The sequence below is a fragment of the Saccopteryx bilineata genome, chromosome 2, assembly GCF_036850765.1.
Source record: "Saccopteryx bilineata isolate mSacBil1 chromosome 2, mSacBil1_pri_phased_curated, whole genome shotgun sequence".
Classification (NCBI taxonomy): Eukaryota; Metazoa; Chordata; class Mammalia; order Chiroptera; family Emballonuridae; genus Saccopteryx; species Saccopteryx bilineata.
This window is the reverse complement of record NC_089491.1, coordinates 258,655,728-258,672,900: the sequence shown is the minus strand read 5'-3', so window position 1 is coordinate 258,672,900 and position 17,173 is coordinate 258,655,728. Positions and strand designations below refer to the sequence as shown.

Genomic DNA, 17,173 nt, shown 5'->3' with positions numbered 1-17,173 from the left:
CAAGCTTTAGGAATGATCTATGAAATTGTCACAGCCTTGTCATTTCTTCCTCTACCCTTGCTCTCTCCCTCCCATCTTTTTACCTCTCTTCCTCTTCTTATTGAAGGTAAGTGATAAAATATATTTTTTAAGTGTTTCTTTTAACCTAACCAGTGGTGGTGGAGTGGATAGTGCATCAACCTGGTTCAAATGCTGAGGTCCCAGGTTTGAAACCCGGAGGTTATTGGCTTGAGCACAGAGTTGCCGGCTTGAATGCGGGATCATCAAAATGACCCCATAGTCACTGGCTTGAACAAAGTGTCACTGGCTCAGCTGGAGCCCCCTGGTCATGGCACATATGAGAAGCAATCAATGAATAACTAAAGTGCTGCAACTACAATCTGATGCTTCTCATCTTGCTCCTTTCCAGTCTGTCTCTCTTGCAAAAAGAAAAAAAAGTTTCTTTTAAGGAAAGCACTGTCTTAAGAAAATATTCAAACAGATACTTTGAAGAGGGTGAAATCAAGATAGCCAAACTGTTGCTCATAAAATGTTAACGGATGGCTTCTAGTTAAATATAACACATTAAACATAAGTACTAAGCATAAAATATTCTCAAAAACAAAGATGAGAGATTTTATTTTAAGTCATAAACCCACAAAGACAAAAAGAACAAAACAAAACCCAACAGGAACAGAAAAAAGAACAACAAAATTTTGGGAGCAAAGTTGATGAACAAGTGGTAAAACAGACTAAGCAGATCCAAGAAAGTAAAGCCTCCAGTACAGAGAACTAAGAAACAGCCAATTTACACTAAGGAATCTCCTAAATGCTTGGAAAACAACAGCAGTAGACACGTCTAAAAGATGTAGATATGGGTATAAAAATAGGAGAACTAACTAGTTGAAAAACTGTTTAAGAAGCAATTAGCCCCTAGAATATAGATTGTGTTTTCTAAATATCATGTCTCCCAAAATAAACAGAAGTCTCTGGAGAAATGTTGATTCCAGTTCTAAAACAAAAAAATGTATAAATGCCCCAAACACCTTATCTTTCCAAAACATACGAGAGGTTTTAAAAACCATTGGAGTCGTGTCAAAAAGACTCAGTAACCAACCTGAAGAGGCTTCAAGGACCAGAGGTAGATCACTGACAAAAATAATAATTGCAACAGATTAACACACATCAAGTTCATTTACGTCCAAGGGTTCATGATAATACTTAATAAAAAAACAACAACAAAGATTTACTGGTCTCCTTTGGAGAATGTGAAGGAACCAATTCACTACTGTGAATAAAGGAAAATAAGGGAAAGAAACATTCATCCTGCCTTTCTATAAAAACCAATTCATAGTTAAACAAATAGCTGATGAGAAGATTGCTATATAAAAATTTTCTAGCTAATAAACACTGATGGAATGAAATTAATTTGAGTATATTCATTTTGTAACCCCAAATTAATTTAAGGATGTAGGTAATGATCATCAGTGGCTGCTAACAACACAAAAACAGAAAACAGAACATCAGTGCCTCACAATAGATGTAAATATATTTCTGAAGTAGTCTTGCTCCCCAAACTCCCACCCAACACACACACACACACACACACACACACACACACACACACACAAGCAGTAGTGAGTCTGACAAAGCATCTAAATCCAACTATCAGTTTTAGAAAATAGAGGAGACACTATAACATCTTAAAGATAGCACAAAGATACAATCAGCAAAGTCAAGACTAAAAAACTGTAGGACAATCGACTCTGTTTCTATAACAAACAAGTTGCAAGCCTCATCAGTGTTGTCACAATGGACAGAGTCAACCTGGGATGCTGAGGTCCCAGGTTCAAACCCCAAGGTCACCAGATTGAGCATGAGCTCATCCAGAGCGAGCACAGGCTCACCAGCTTGAGCAAGGGGTCACTGGTTCAAGGCACATATGAGAAGCAATCAATGAACAACTAAAAAAGTGCCTCAACTACAAATTGATGATTCTCATCTCTCTCTCTTCTTCTCTCTCTCTCTTTCAAAAAAAAATTTGCAAGAAGAAAGAGATTGTGAGAGATAGTGAGAGAACAATGGCATATGCAAGAGCAAGAAAGAAACAGAGAAAAATCAAGTAAATTAAGAGACTTAGAGACAGCAAGCAATATATGAATTTTTTTTTATTTAATAAAGTTTTAGTTTTCAAAATGTACAACTGTCAGGACCACTTGTTCATACATCTTCAACAGTAGCTGAGGCATCTCCACTTTTGTGTCTCTAGTGTACATTACTTAAGTTCTGTGCTTTGAAACTAGTTTAATAAGTCATTTACTAAGGAGGTCCTGAAGGGCTGCCTGCCCTAGCCAAGGAACTGAATCTTTAGTTTCTCAGAGACAATAGCTGGGGTTATAAGCTTACAGTTGGGAACCTCCTTACATTTTGTCATATGTTGTTTTGTCAAAAAATATTAGGTTATTGAGATTGTCCCGAACTTTGCCTATGGACTAATACTTTTTGGCCTTGCCCTCAGATTTGTTCACTGAGTCTTTGTCTTTCTTGGCCAGCTTCTGGCAATCTTTCTTCTTCTTGTCATCCTTGGGGAAACTTGGAAGAAATAGACTAAAGAAGAAAATTTCAAAACAACTATAATACTCTATTAGAAATGAGAAAAATATTGCATTTATGAAATAAGAATGCTAGAGAATAAAGGAAATAATGAGAACAAAATTCTTAGAAATAAAAAAAAAGAAATTAAAAACCTAAACAGAAAAATTGTATGATAAGGTTGAAATATTGCAGAAAACAAATTAAAAAACAAGAGAGATAGAAAACAAGAGAAAAAAATAATAGATTAGCTAATGAGATTTGAAATCTGAATAAAAGTAGTTCAAGAGAGAAAAAAAAAAAAGAAAGAAAGAAAGAACCTGACCAGGCAGTGGCACAAACTGGGATACAGAGGACCCAGGTTTGAAATCCAAAGTCATACCCTTGAGCACAGGCTCACCAGCTTTAGTGCAGGGTCACTGCCTTGTGCATGGGATCATAGATATGACCCCATGGTCGCTGGCTTGAGCCCAAAGGTTGCTGGCTTGAAGCCCAAGGTCACTGGCCTGAGCCCAAGGTTGCTGGCTTGAGCAAGGGGTCACTCGCTCTGTTGTAGCCCCCCAGTCAACGTACATATGAGAAAGGAATCAATGAACAACTAAGGAGCTGCAATGAAAATTGATGCTTCTCATCTCTTTCCCTTCCTGTCTGTCCTAATCTGTCTCTCTCTCTGTCTCTGTCACATAAATAAATAAATAAATAAATAAATAAATAAATAAGAAAAAGAGAACATCAAAAAATATAAAAAATGATATCATTAAAGAAATCATTAGCCTGATCTGTGGTGGTGCAGTAGATGGGGACTTGGCCTGGAGCACTGGGGTCACCAGTTTGAAGCCCCAGGCTTAACTGGTCAGGGCACATACGGGAATCAATACTTCCTGCTCTTCCCCTCCTCTCTCTCTCCTCTCTAAAATGAATAAATAAAGTCTTTAAAAAAAAATTTTTTTTAAAAAGAAAGAAAGAAATCATTAAATGGCCCTAGCCAGTTGGTTCAGTGGCAGAGCCTTGACCCAGTGTGTGGATGTCCCAGATTGATTCCCGGTCAGGGCACACAGGAGAAGCGCCCATCTGCTTCTCCACCCTTCTCCTTCTCCTTTCTCTCTATCTCTCTCTTCCCCTCCCACAGCCAAGGCTCCATTGGAGCAAAGTTGGACCAGGCGCTGAGGATGGTTCCATGGCCTCTGCCTCAGGTGCTAGAATGGCTCTGGTTGCAACGGAGCAATGCTCCAGATGGGCAGAGCATTGTCCCCTAGTGGGCATGTGGGGTGGATCCTGGTCAGGTGTGTGCAGAAGTCTGTCTCTCCACCTCCCCACTTCTCACTTCAGAAAAATACAAAAAAACGCCCTGGCCGGTTGGCTCAGCGGTAGAGCGTCGGCCTAGCGTGTGGAGGACCCGGGTTCAATTCCCGGCCAGGGCACATAGGAGAAGCGCCCATTTGCTTCTCCACCCCTCCGCCGCGCTTTCCTCTCTGTCTCTCTCTTCCCCTCCCGCAGCCAAGGCTCCATTGGAGCAAAGATGGCCCGGGCGCTGGGGATGGCTCTGTGGCCTCTGCCTCAGGCGCTAGAGTGGCTCTGGTCCCAACATGGTGACGCCCAGGATGGGCAGAGCATCGCCCCCTGGTGGGCAGAGCATCGCCCCATGGTGGGCGTGCCGGGTGGATCCCAGTCGGGCGCATGCGGGAGTCTGTCTGACTGTCTCTCCCTGTTTCCAGCTTCAGAAAAATGAAAAAAAAAAAAATACAAAAAAACCCAAAAAAAACCGTTATACGAAATTTCCCAAAATTAAAGTATGTGGGTTTTTAGATTAGGAGTTTATCCACCTAATGTCCTGCAAAGCTGATAAAAACAAATCCTCCCTGGAACACAGTGAAGACAAAGAAGATTCCATAAGCTTCAAAAGCTAAGAATTTTCATATAAAGGATCAAGATTTTAAATTGCATCAGAATTCTCAACAGCAAAATATAAAAAAGACATTGGCTGAATCAATTCCTTCAAAATTTAGAGGAGAAAATAATTACCAAGCTAGAATACTAAATATAACCAGCCAAATTATTCATCTCTAGTGAGAGTAAAATAAAGACATTTTCATCAATGCATGCAAGGTTTTAACACTTTTCTTTCCATGTTTTATTTTTCACAAAACAGCTAAATAACGTGTACCTCTAAAACAATAAGGATGAGAAAGAAGATGAAATGGGATCCAAAAACGAGTGACTCAAACAAAAGAGAGGGATAAGAGGAATCTCTTGATGATGGTAAATAATAATCACAATATAATAGTTGTAGAGCAACTAGTCCAAATTGGAGAAGATCAGAGGTTTCAGAGAGATTTCTTAAAGAACACAAAATTGTTAGAATGTCTCATGTGTCTGAACATATTAATATAAATTTAACATAAATTCATAATATGGGATTAAATTTATAATATATACTCACCATCTCAAATTTTCTCTTCCATCATATCTTAAACCCATGCAAACAGATTTAACCCTACCACTCTACTGAATCTGTTCCTGTCATTAGTGAGCTCCATGTTGCTGAATCTAACAGTCAATCCTCAATGTTCATATTAATTCCAACTATTAGCAAGTTCAAAGAAAAAATAAAAAAGTCTAGAAACAAAAGAAAATGAAAACACAACATACCAAAACTTACAAGATGCTGCAAAAGCAATTCCAACAGAAAAGTTTGAGTGGTAAATGTCTACATTAAGAAAAAAAGTTTTCAAATAAACAACTTAACTTTACACCTAAAGAAACTACTAAAAGAACTAACTCCAAAGTTAGCTGAAGAAAAGAAATAAAGACTAGAGCACAAATAAGTGAAAGCCAAAAGGAAAAGCAAAAAATAATTCAACAAAACTAAGATTTTTTGAAAAGACCAACAAAATTGACAAACCTTTAGCTAGCCTAAGAAGAAAAAAGATTCAAATGGCTAACATCATACATATATATGATATATGTGTGTATATCTGTATATATATATGTGTATGTACATATATATATGTATATATATATATATATACACATAGAGAGAGAGAAAAACAAATAGCGAGACAGAGAAATATTGTTAGGTTCTAGAAATAGAAGAAAGCACAAATTTATGGCTTCTGTCCTGAAAGAACTTAAAATTCAATTGTGGAAACAACATACATAAATAACATAAGACTGCAATTTTCAATTTAGCCTATTAGGTAAACTCTAATACCATGATTTTTTAAATAATATTTTTATCGGTATAAAATTAACACAATATAAAATCCATCCTTTTAAACAATACAATTCAATGGTTTTAGTATATTCACTGAGTTGTACATCCATCACCACAATTAATTTTAGAACATCACAATTAATTTTAGAACATTTTCATCACCCCAAAAAAGAAATTCCATACCCATTAGCAGCCACTCCCCATTTCTGCCTGCCCCTCAGCTCTTGCACACCACTGAACTACTTTCTGTCTCTATAGATTTGTCTATTATGAACATTTCATATAAATAGAATTATACAACATATAATCTAGTCTTTTTCACTTAAAAATGTTTTCAAGATTTACCCACACTGTACCATGTATCAGTACTTCATTTTCTTTATGGCTGAATACTATTTTGTTATATGGATATATCACAGTTTTTCTATCCATTAATTTGTTGATGAATATTTAAGTTGTTTCCACTTTTAGCTATTTTTTTTTAATTTTTATTTATTTATTTTTTACAGAGACAGTGAGTGAGTCAGAGAGAGGGATAGATAGGGACAGACAGACAGGAACAGAGAGAGATGAGAAGCATCAATCATTAGTTTTTCATTGTGCATTGCAACACCTTAGTTGTTCATTGATTGCTTTCTCATATGTGCCTTGACCAAGGGCCTTCAGCAGACCGAGTAACCCCTTGCTTGAGCTAGCAACCTTGGGTCCAAGCTGGTGAGCTTTGCTCAAACCAGATGAGTCTGCACTCAAGCTGGCGACCTCGGGGTCTCGAGATCATCCCAGTCCGACGCTCTATCCACTGCGCCACCTCCTGGTCAGGCCGCTTTTAGCTATTATTAAGGAAAACATCATATGCCTATCTCACACTCTCTCTCACATACACACACACACACACACACACACACACAGAGTCATACTCTACACATTAAACTTACACAATGTTAATATGTATAACGCTGGAAAAAATGAAGTACACATGTTGGAATGAGGGGGGTACACACATACACATCATAGGGACTATATCAAAAGAAAAGACTTCTTCACAGCAAAGGAAATCATCAACAGAACAAAAAAGGAAACCTGCTGAATGGGAGAAAATATTTGCAAATCATATATCTGATAAGAGGTCACTATCCAAAACTTAAAGAACTCATACAACTCAACATAAAAAATATGAATAAACCAATACGCAGAGCCTGACCAGTGGTGGCACAGTGGATAGAGCATCAACCTGGGACGCTGAGGTCCAGGTTCAAAACCCTGAGGTCGCCAGCTTGAGCGCAGGCTCATCTGACTTGAATGCAGGCTCACCAGCTTAAGCGCAGTGTTGCTAGATTGAGTGTGGAATCACCGACATGATCCCATGGTCTCTGGCTTGAGCCCAAAGGTTACTGGCTTAAACCCAAGGTCGCTGGCTTGAGACCAAGGTCACAGGCTTGACAAAGGGGTCACTGGCTCAGCTGAAGCCCCCTGATCAAGGTACGTATGAGAAACAACTAAAGTGTCGCAACTGTGAATTGATGCTTATCATCTCTCTTCCTCTGTCTCTGGCCTAAAAAAAAAAAGAAAAGAAAGGAAATAGGCAGAGGAACTACACAGACTTTTTTTCAAAGAAGACATACAGATGGCCAACAGGTAAATGAAAAAGTACTCAACATTACTAATCATCTGGAAAATGCAAATCAAAACTATGTAATATCACTTCCCACCTGTTAGAATAACTATTATCAAAAAAGATAAGAAAGAAGTGTTGTCAAGGATATGGAGAAAATAGAACCCTTGTGCACTGTTTGTAGAAATGTAAATTGGTGCAACCATTATGGAAAGCAATACAGGGGTTCCTCAAAAATAAAAATATATTTACCATATGATCCAGCAATCCCACTTCTGAGTATATAGCCAAAGGAAATGAAAACAGAATATCAAAGAAGCATCTGTGCTCCCAAGTTCACTGCAGCATTATTCACAATAACCAAAAAAGAGAAACAGCTTAAGTGTCCATCAAGGGATAAATAGATAAAGAATATGTGACATATATTCAAATATATATAATATAATATTATTCAACCACAAGAAAAAAGAAAACCCTGCCATTTGCAACAAAATGGATGAACATTTAGGGTATTATGCTAAGTGAAATAAGCCAGAGAAAGATAATTGCTGCAGGGTTTCACTTATATGTGAAATCAAAAGAAAAAAAAAGCCAAACTCAAAGAAACAGAGACCATAACTGGTTGCCAGGGGACTGAGGGTGGAAGAAATAGAAAGAAGTCAGTAAGAGGGTACAAACTCTTACCTATAAAATGAGTAAGGTCTGAGAGTCTAATGTAAAATATAGTGACAATAGGACAGGTAATAACACTGTATTGTTAGCATATTGAAATATGCTAAGACAGTAGAACTTAACTGTTCTTAACAAAAATAAATAAATATGGCCCTAGCTGTTTGGCTCAGTGGTAGAGCATCAGCCTGGTGTATGGAAGACCCAGGTTCGATTCCCAGTCAGGGCACACAGGAAAAGCCATCTGCTTCTCCATCCTTCCCCCACCTCCCACCCCCCGTCTGTTTGTCTGTCTCTCTCTCTCTATCTTCCCCTCCTGCATCTATGGCTTAATTGGTTCAAGTGCATCAGCCCTAGGCACTGAGAATGGTTCAGGGGAGCCTCCACCTCAGGCACCAAGAATAGCTCAATTGCGAGTATGGTCCCACATGGGCAGAGCATCGGCCCCAGACAAGGGTTACTGGGTGAATCCCGGTAGGGTCACATGCAGGAGTCCGTCTCTCTATCTCCCCTCCTCTCACTTGGAAAAATAGATAGATAGATAGATAGATAGATAGATAGATAGATAGATAGATAGATAGATGATAAAGTGATTAATGTGTTAATTAACTATATGGGGGAAATACTTTCACAATGTATATGTGTATCAAATCACTGTGACTTTATAATATATAGACTTTAAATACCTTATTATATGCCAATTATATCTCAGTAAAGCTGAAAAACTTATATATCTTAATTCTAACATCCTTCCAAACAATATAAATAATAAGTACTGAATAAATATTTGTTCAATGCTAATGTTAAACCCTTTGGAATAGCTGCAAAAGTGAGAGAAGTATCCAAGAAAAAACCATCACCACTTTACCTAAAAACTACCATAAGCTATCTGACAGCTGCAGCATTTGTCTGATATCATCCATTCACATGTCTTGGCGTTAGAATTCCACTATCAGTATGTTTAAGATCATTTATTTTAATCATTACATCCATATGGCTTTATTGAGCTTGCTCACAAAATAGGAAGCTAAGAATTCAGAAGTGATGTAAGCTACATGTAACAATCTTTCAAAAATATTTTTCTTATAAAAGATCCAGCATTACAAAGAAAAAATAATTACAAAATGGTAAAGTACAAGTAGTCTAATGCAGGTCCAATTTATCCTTAATATTCAGGTTTATCTTTTGAATAATATATGATCTTGCTTGGACACAGATAATTACATTAACACCTACAATATGCAGAAACCTCAACATTTATAATAGACAATTCTTTATCACACAAATCCCATAATTTTCATCAGCAGTAACAATTTTTATTTGTTAGCAATAATAATCTGCATTATTTTTGAAAACTGAAGTTTCATAAAGCTGTACAAAGAATAAAATAAAGATTCAGTTAATTTCACAAAATGAGACAAGAGAAAGAAACTAGAAACAACTCACTTGAGGCACAGCATTCTGTGGTTGGAATAAAAAATATGTTGATTACTCCATTATACTTGCCTTTAATTTGCTTGTAAAACAGAAAAGCAGGGTTTCTTATTTGACAAAATTTCAGAGACCAGAGAAATATTTCTTACTGGTGTAAAATTTGAACATTGTGAAAAATAATTTTCAATGTCTATTTCCACAGCTTTTGAAATACTACAAAACAAACTTGTGTAGAGCACCTACTACATACCAAGCACTGTATTAGACACTAAATGTACTAAAACTTACATGGAAATGCAAAGAACCTAGAATAATCAAAACAGTTTTAAAGGGAAAAAAAAAAAAAAGAACAAAATCAGAGGACTCGTACCATCTGACTTCAAGACAATATAAAGAGATAGTAAACAAGATAGTATGTTGTTGGAGCGATGATACATGTATAAATCAAATAAACAGAATAAAGAAGTCAGAAGTAAACCTAGGTATATAAAATCAATTTAATTTCAACAAAATTACTAAGTTAATTTAATAGGAGAAAAGATAGCTTTTCAATCAATGATAACTTAATAACTAGATATCTATATGGAAAAGAAAATGCACCTCAAACCTTATTTCACACCATATTTAAAAGTTAACTCAGAGTTGGTCATAGACCAGATGTAAGAGTTAAACCATAAAACATCTAGGAGAAAATATTTCTAATCTTTGAGTACACAAACATTTCCTAGACATAACACAAAAAGCATGAATCATAAAGGAAATAAATGATACATTAGATTTTACCAAAATTTAAAATATCTATTCTTTAAAAGATGCCATTAAGAAAATCAAAAGGTGCCTGACCAGGTGGTGGCGCAGTGGATAAAGCGTCGGACTGGGATGCGGAAGGACCCAGGTTCGAGACCCCGAGGTGGCCAGCTTGAGCACGGGCTCATCTGGCTTGAGCATAGAGCTCACCAGCTTGGACCCAAGGTCGCTGGCTCCAGCAGGGGGTTACTCGGTCTGCTGAAGGCCCGCGGTCAAGGCACATGTGAGAAAGCAATCAATGAACAACTAAGAAGTCGCAACGCGCAACGAGAAACTGATGATTGATGCTTCTCATCTCTCTCCGTTCCTGTCTGTCTGTCCCTGTCTATCTCTGCCTCTGTATAAAAATAAAAAAAATAAAAAAAATAAAAAAAAACAAAAACAAAAAACAAAAAACAAACAAAAAAAAGAAAATCAAAAGGCAAGCTACAGACTAGAAGAAAACATTCTCAGTGCATATGCTTGATGAAGAATTTGTATCCAGAATATATTTTATTCTCAAAAAGAAGAAATCAACCCATTTAAAAATTGGGCAACAGATTTAAACAAATATTTCTAAAAGTAGACATACTAGTGACCAATAAAGCACAAGAAAAGATGTATAACATTATTAATTCATGACAAAAACTGAATTTAAAAACCACATTAAGATGCCATTACATATCCACAAGAATGGCAATCGTTCAAAGGAGAAACTACAGATGAAGTAGAAAATATCTTAAGACAAAAATGAAAATATAACATACTGAAATGTATTCAATATAGTAAAAGAGGTACTAAGAGAAAAGTTTATAGCAATAAAGATTTAAATTTAAAAAGAAAACTTCAAATAACTGAACTTAATACCCCCAAAATTTAGAAAACAAGAACTAAAAACAAAGCAGAAAAAAGAGAATAATATAAAGATTAGAGCAGAAACAAATAAAATAGATGAAAAAAATAGAAAAATAATTAAAACTCATCAATGGTGACAACAGGTCAGTGGTTGGTGGGCCAGGGGTAATACCAGTGGAGATGACTACAAAGGAGTACAAGGAAACGTTTTAGATGCTGAAAATGTTTTTAATCTTGATTGATTGAGGTGATAGTTTCATGGGTATATGCATTGGTCAAAATTCATTTAATTCAGCCTAAATTAGGTATATTTTACTGTACATAAATTACATTTTGATAGAGTTGACTTTTTAAAATTTAGCTATATTTATATGTCTCAATAAATGTCAAAGAACTCTAGTTACAAATCTCTTGACAATGGTGTGATTAAGCTAGAAATCAATAACAAAAAGATAATCAAAATATGTTTGGAAATTAAGCAATAAACTCCTAAAAAAGTAGATAAAATAATTACAAAGAATGGTAGAAAATATTTTGAAATAAATTATAATTAAAGTACTACATATCAAAATGGAGGCCTGATCTGTGGTGGTACAGTGAATAGAGTGTCAAGTTGGAATGCTGTCAGTTGCCAATTCGAAACCCTGGGCTCGCAGGGTCAGGGCATATACAAGAGGCAATCAGTGCAACTAAAGCAGTGGTTCTCAACCTTTCTAATGCCGTGACCCCACAATACAGTTCCTCATGTTGCGGTGACCCCAAACCAAAAAATAATTTTGGTGGGTACTTCATAACTGTAATTTTGCTACAGTTATGATTCGGAATGTAAATACCTGATATGCATTATGTATTCTCATTGCTACAAATCAAACATAATTTAAACATAGTGATTAATCACAAAAACAATATTTAATTATATATTGAGAAATATTTATTACTAATGGACCTCCTTACCTAGTGTATTGGGGCTACCATTTTGTAAATAGCTGCTTAACTAATGGATTTGTTTTTTCCAGATTAGTGGCAAGTTTTCTATATAGAACAGTGTGAACTACGTCATAGGATACACTGCAGTTTCTGCACAGCATGGTATCTTTCAGGGCTCTTTCACACTATAAAGCAGCAGTTTCTGCGGTGGAATCCACATCTCATTTATTTCAATGGGAGACCCGTGGATTCCACAGAAGAGAGATCCCCTGTACGGCAGAAATGCAGTTCCGACACATTTCTTCCTCTCCTATTCAAGTCAGTGGGAGGCCGCAGCAGATTCCGCTCAAATATAGAGCATGTTGCTTAATTTTTTTCACACTAGAACTTTTCCTGGAGCAGAAAAATTCCAAAGGTGGAATCCACCACCCCAATAGACTTCTATAGGAGGCAGATCTTTTACATTGCAGAATCCGCACAGCAGATTCCTCAGTGTGAGGCCTCTTTCAGTCTATTGGGGGTGGCGGATTCCACCTTTGGAATTTTTCTGCTCTAGGAAAAGTTCTAGTGTGAAAAAAATTAAGCAACATGCTCTATATTTGAGCGGAATCTGCTGCGGCCTCCCATTGACTTGAATAGGAGAGGAAGAAATGTGTCGGAAACTGTCATTTCTCCGCCTCTTATTGAAATCAAAAGGAGGCTGGGGTGGATTGTGTGGTAACCCAAGATTCTCGGGAGCTCTCTTCCACAAAATCCACCGCACTCCCAATGAAATCAATAGGAGGCAGATTCGATGCCGGAAACCACTGATTTCAGCAGTTTCCTCATTCAGAATATGGGAAAATAGTGGGAGATATGGGAGATAATTATACATTGGGGAACAGTGTGAACTACATCTTATAGTGGTCTCTTATAGTATAAGACCGATGTAGTTCACATTGTGTAAATGCATGGTGCTTTGTGTAAGTGTAAGCTGCTTTGTGTACTGTGTAATGATTACACACAAAGCACCTTACACTTACACAGTATTGTGTGTATGGTGTGTGTACTGTTTTTACATTATTAACCTTTTTTACACCAGCAGGTTGTCTTGCAGGCTCTCTTGGCTCTCTGCCTCTTGCCTCTCTGCCTCCTAGGCTTCTGTCCTGCGCTTGCTGCACCTGCCCACTGATGACGTCAGCAAGCGCCGGACACACATAATACGCTGCTATGGACGAGCAGCCACGCTGCTATGGACTGTGAAGTGTTCCCCCCCTCCCCCCCCCCCCCCGCTTCCCCTGCCCCTTAGGCCCCAGATGGATGATGCAATCACATCTGCACATGGCCGCAGGCATTAAGTTTGAAACGCACATCCATAACGGCCTGCGTTCAAGCTGAATAGCACTGCTGCAGACGGTAGCGCGGCTTCTCAGCGGCTAAAGCCATCGGAAATATTTCTAAAGCCATCTGAAATATGTATTTTCCGATGGCTTTAGGTGACCCTTGTGTTTTGGTCATTCGACCCCCACCGGGGTCGCGACCCACAGGTTGAGAACTGCTGAACTAAAGTGAGGCAACTACAAGTTGATGCTTCTCCTTCCCTCCCTCTCTCTCTCTCTCTCTCTACTCTCTCTAAAATCAACAAGTAAAATATTTTTGTAAAGTAGAATACAATTGTGGAATACAACTAAAGCTGGTCTGAGAAAAATATATAGCCTTAGAGGCATATATAAAAAGAAAAACTGAAAAATCAATCTAAAAATCCTTCTCAAGAAGCTAAAGAAGAAACATCAAATTAAGCTCAAGGAAAGTAGAAGGGAAATAATAAAGATTAAAGACAACTTAATAATAAAAACTCAATAGAGATGATCAAAAGCAAAAGTTGATTATTTGAAAAGACTGAATTTGCCCTGGCTAGATAGCTCGGTTGATTAGAGCATCGCCCGAAGTGCAGAGGTTGCTGGTTTGACCACTAGTCAGAACACAGAAAGGTACAGATCTATGTTCCTCTCTCTATCTCTCTCCCTTTATCTCCCTCTAAAATCAATAAAATAAACATTAAAAAAACAATTTTTTAAAAACTAAATTTATAAAACTCCTCAAAAGATTAGTCAATAAAAAACATATTGAAAGAAGACTCAGATAACATATAGAATAGGAGGCAATCACTATGAGTCCTACATAGAGTCATTATTATAAAATTGTTCATTCTTAAATTGATCTATTATAGATACAATTCAATCTCAATCCAAAATTTCACATATATGGTAATGACAAACAGGTTTTATAATATATACTGAAATGCAAAGAATTGTCATAATAACTTCAAAGAAGCAGAAAAAAGTAGAAATACACTGCTCACAAAAAATCAGGGAATATTTTATTACTTCATATTCATTTTGAAATATCCCCTAATTTTTGTGAGCAGTATATTTACTCTGTTGGATATCAAGGCATACTGTAAGGTAAAGTAGCCAGAACATATAGAAGCCCCATAAGAATGCATATTATTGAATTAAATGGATTCTACATATTTAAAGAAAGGTCAAAATCTATGATAATCAGAATTCAGGATAGTGGTTACCTTTAGAGAGGAGTAAAGGGACAATTACTGGGAGGAAACAAAAGAAGATGCTCCTAAGATGTTGATAATATTCCTCTTTTTCAATTTCAGTGATGGTTACATAAGTATGGTCACTTTTGTACACATGATTTTGTACTTCTCTGTATATATATTATATATAAACGAAGTAAAGTTTTAATGTGGGTCAGAACAAGGGGATTGGTGGTGGAAATGAAGATGAACTATTTTTATTTATTTATTTTTTTTTACAGAGACAGAGAGAGAGAGTCAGAGGAATAGACAGGGACAGACAGACAGGAATGGAGACAGATGAGAAGCATCAATCATTAGTTTTTCATTGCGCGTTGCGACTTCTTAGTTGTTCATTGATTGCTTTCTCATATGTGCCTTGACCACGGGCCTTCAGCAGACTGAGTAACCCCTTGCTGGAGCCAGCGACCCTGGGTCCAAGCTGGTGAGCTTTTTGCTCAAGCCAGATGAGCCTGCGCTCAAGCTGGCGACCTCCGGGTCTTGAACCTGGGTCCTTCCACATCCCAGTCCAACGCTCTATCCACTGCGCCACTGCCTGGTCAGGCAAGATGAACTATTTTTAAATTGCAGGACATTATATCTGATATATAGTAATAAGGGACACAAAATAAATAGAAGATCAGGATTACTTCAAAACACATACAGTTTATGTTTCACATTCCATGTAAAAGAAGCTTCACATTTTGAATCTCAGAATGTCTATACTATAGATCTGATAAGTCAGTTTGAAATATATAATATTTATTCCTATTCTGCTTCTTAACCAGATCTCCAAGAACAAGTATTACATGTTTGAAGAAATCCTATTTGTTAATCCAAGTGTGTGTTTATTTTTTAATGAATTAGTCTCTCACTGAGCAGTTCTTTCTCAAGTAAATTTCAAAATTTCGTTTTTTCATGATAGTGGAAATAGATAAGCCACGAGTTTTTCACTATGCCATTCTTTTTGCTTTCGTACACAATCCATGCCATGTCAGAAATACACATTTCAAAAATCGTCACTTACCTATTTACTTTTCATATTTATTCTCTTTGGATACAATAAATTTTTTAAATGCCTTAAGTTCTGGGTTTTATACTATGTTCTGCTGTTGTAAGTTGAAGAGCTGATTGGTACTAAAAGCTTTTGCTAGTATCTATAAAAAGCATTGTTTTTACACCAAATCTTTTCAGACTTACATTGTTAATATAGTACTCTCATATTTTCCAAATGGAAGAGCACAGAATTACTATTTTTGGCAATGGTCTATAACTAAACCCTTGTAAATCCATCTGATAACAACCAGTTAAGAGATAACCACTATTTGGAACACCACTATCTAATATAGCCTAATACCCACTCTCCCTGCACCTTGAGAAAAATGCAGCTTGGGAAATGTTCATCAGCTGATTTCAATATCACTGCATATCACTTACTGACTGGCAACACAGAAATTATGCAGATTCCTTTCTGAAGAAATTATAAAAGAAAATGTAAAGGTAGCACCCAAAAGACCTGATAAAGAACTTTCCACATGACTCAAACAATAAGGCTGTCTATTGCAGAAATTTTGAATAATGCTTCTCCAATTTTTATGCAAGTCAAAGGAAAGGGATTAATTCTTTAATCCAAGGATAAAACCTAGCATAACTCCTAGTTTTAGGTTATATATTTTATTAATAAAAATTGAGATTCCCAGTCAAGATGGTGGCATAAGTAAATGCAGCACTCAGAACCTCCCACAACAATATCAAGACTATCACTAAATTACAGAACAACCATCATTAAGATGGCTGAAATCTAGCTGAATAAAAGTCCTATAACTAAGGATATAAAGAAGAGGCCACATAGAGACTTGTAGGAGGAGCAAAGTCTCTGAACAGGCTGGTCCCACCCCCAAGTGTGGCAGTTAAAAATTGGGAGTGATATCTCAGCTACAAAGGTCCCCCCCTAAAGAGTGACAGTCTGGCCCCACATCATAATCCCCAGCCCAGGGTTCTAGTGTCAGGAAAAGAAGTCCCCATAAATTCTGGCTGTAAAAACCAGCAGAGATTGAGGCTGAATGACATGAATGGCCCTGGAGGACCAAAGCATTTCTCTTAAAGGGCCTGCGCAAGGACTTACTCGGACTCATTCACTCACTCCAATGCTGGGGCAGCAGCCCAAAGGGCATCAGGAACATACAGGGAGGAACTGAATTGTCCAGCTTCAGACTGAATGAGAACTAAAGGGACAGTCCCTCCCAGACAGAAGTGCTGGTAGAGGCCATTGTTCCTTTGCTGAGCCCACCACACACAGGGCCTGTAGGCAGGTGCCATATCTGAGTCTCCATCATTGTGGATAACACTGTTAGCCCTGCCCTGGTGATTCCTTGAGTTGCCCACCCTGCCCAATTTGCAGGGTCCACCCAAGTCCTTTCCAGTGACTTTTCCATATAAATGGCCTTTCTTGGCTCATGCTTCAGACTTTCCTAAAATCTCTCAAAACAAGTAGCATCTGGCCACTGTATGCCCCATACCTCTTGCTAAGTAG

At 37.3% G+C, this 17,173-nt stretch overlaps 1 protein-coding gene and 1 pseudogene across 2 annotated transcripts in view; both read right to left on the bottom strand.

The window, feature by feature from the left end:
• Nucleotides 1-17,173, bottom strand: part of TTC28 (tetratricopeptide repeat domain 28) — a 698,236-nt gene that overhangs the window by 525,880 nt on the left and 155,183 nt on the right. The gene's annotated exons all lie outside the window — the stretch shown is intronic.
• On the bottom strand, nt 2,200-13,424 carry LOC136324162 (small ribosomal subunit protein eS25-like; annotated as a pseudogene).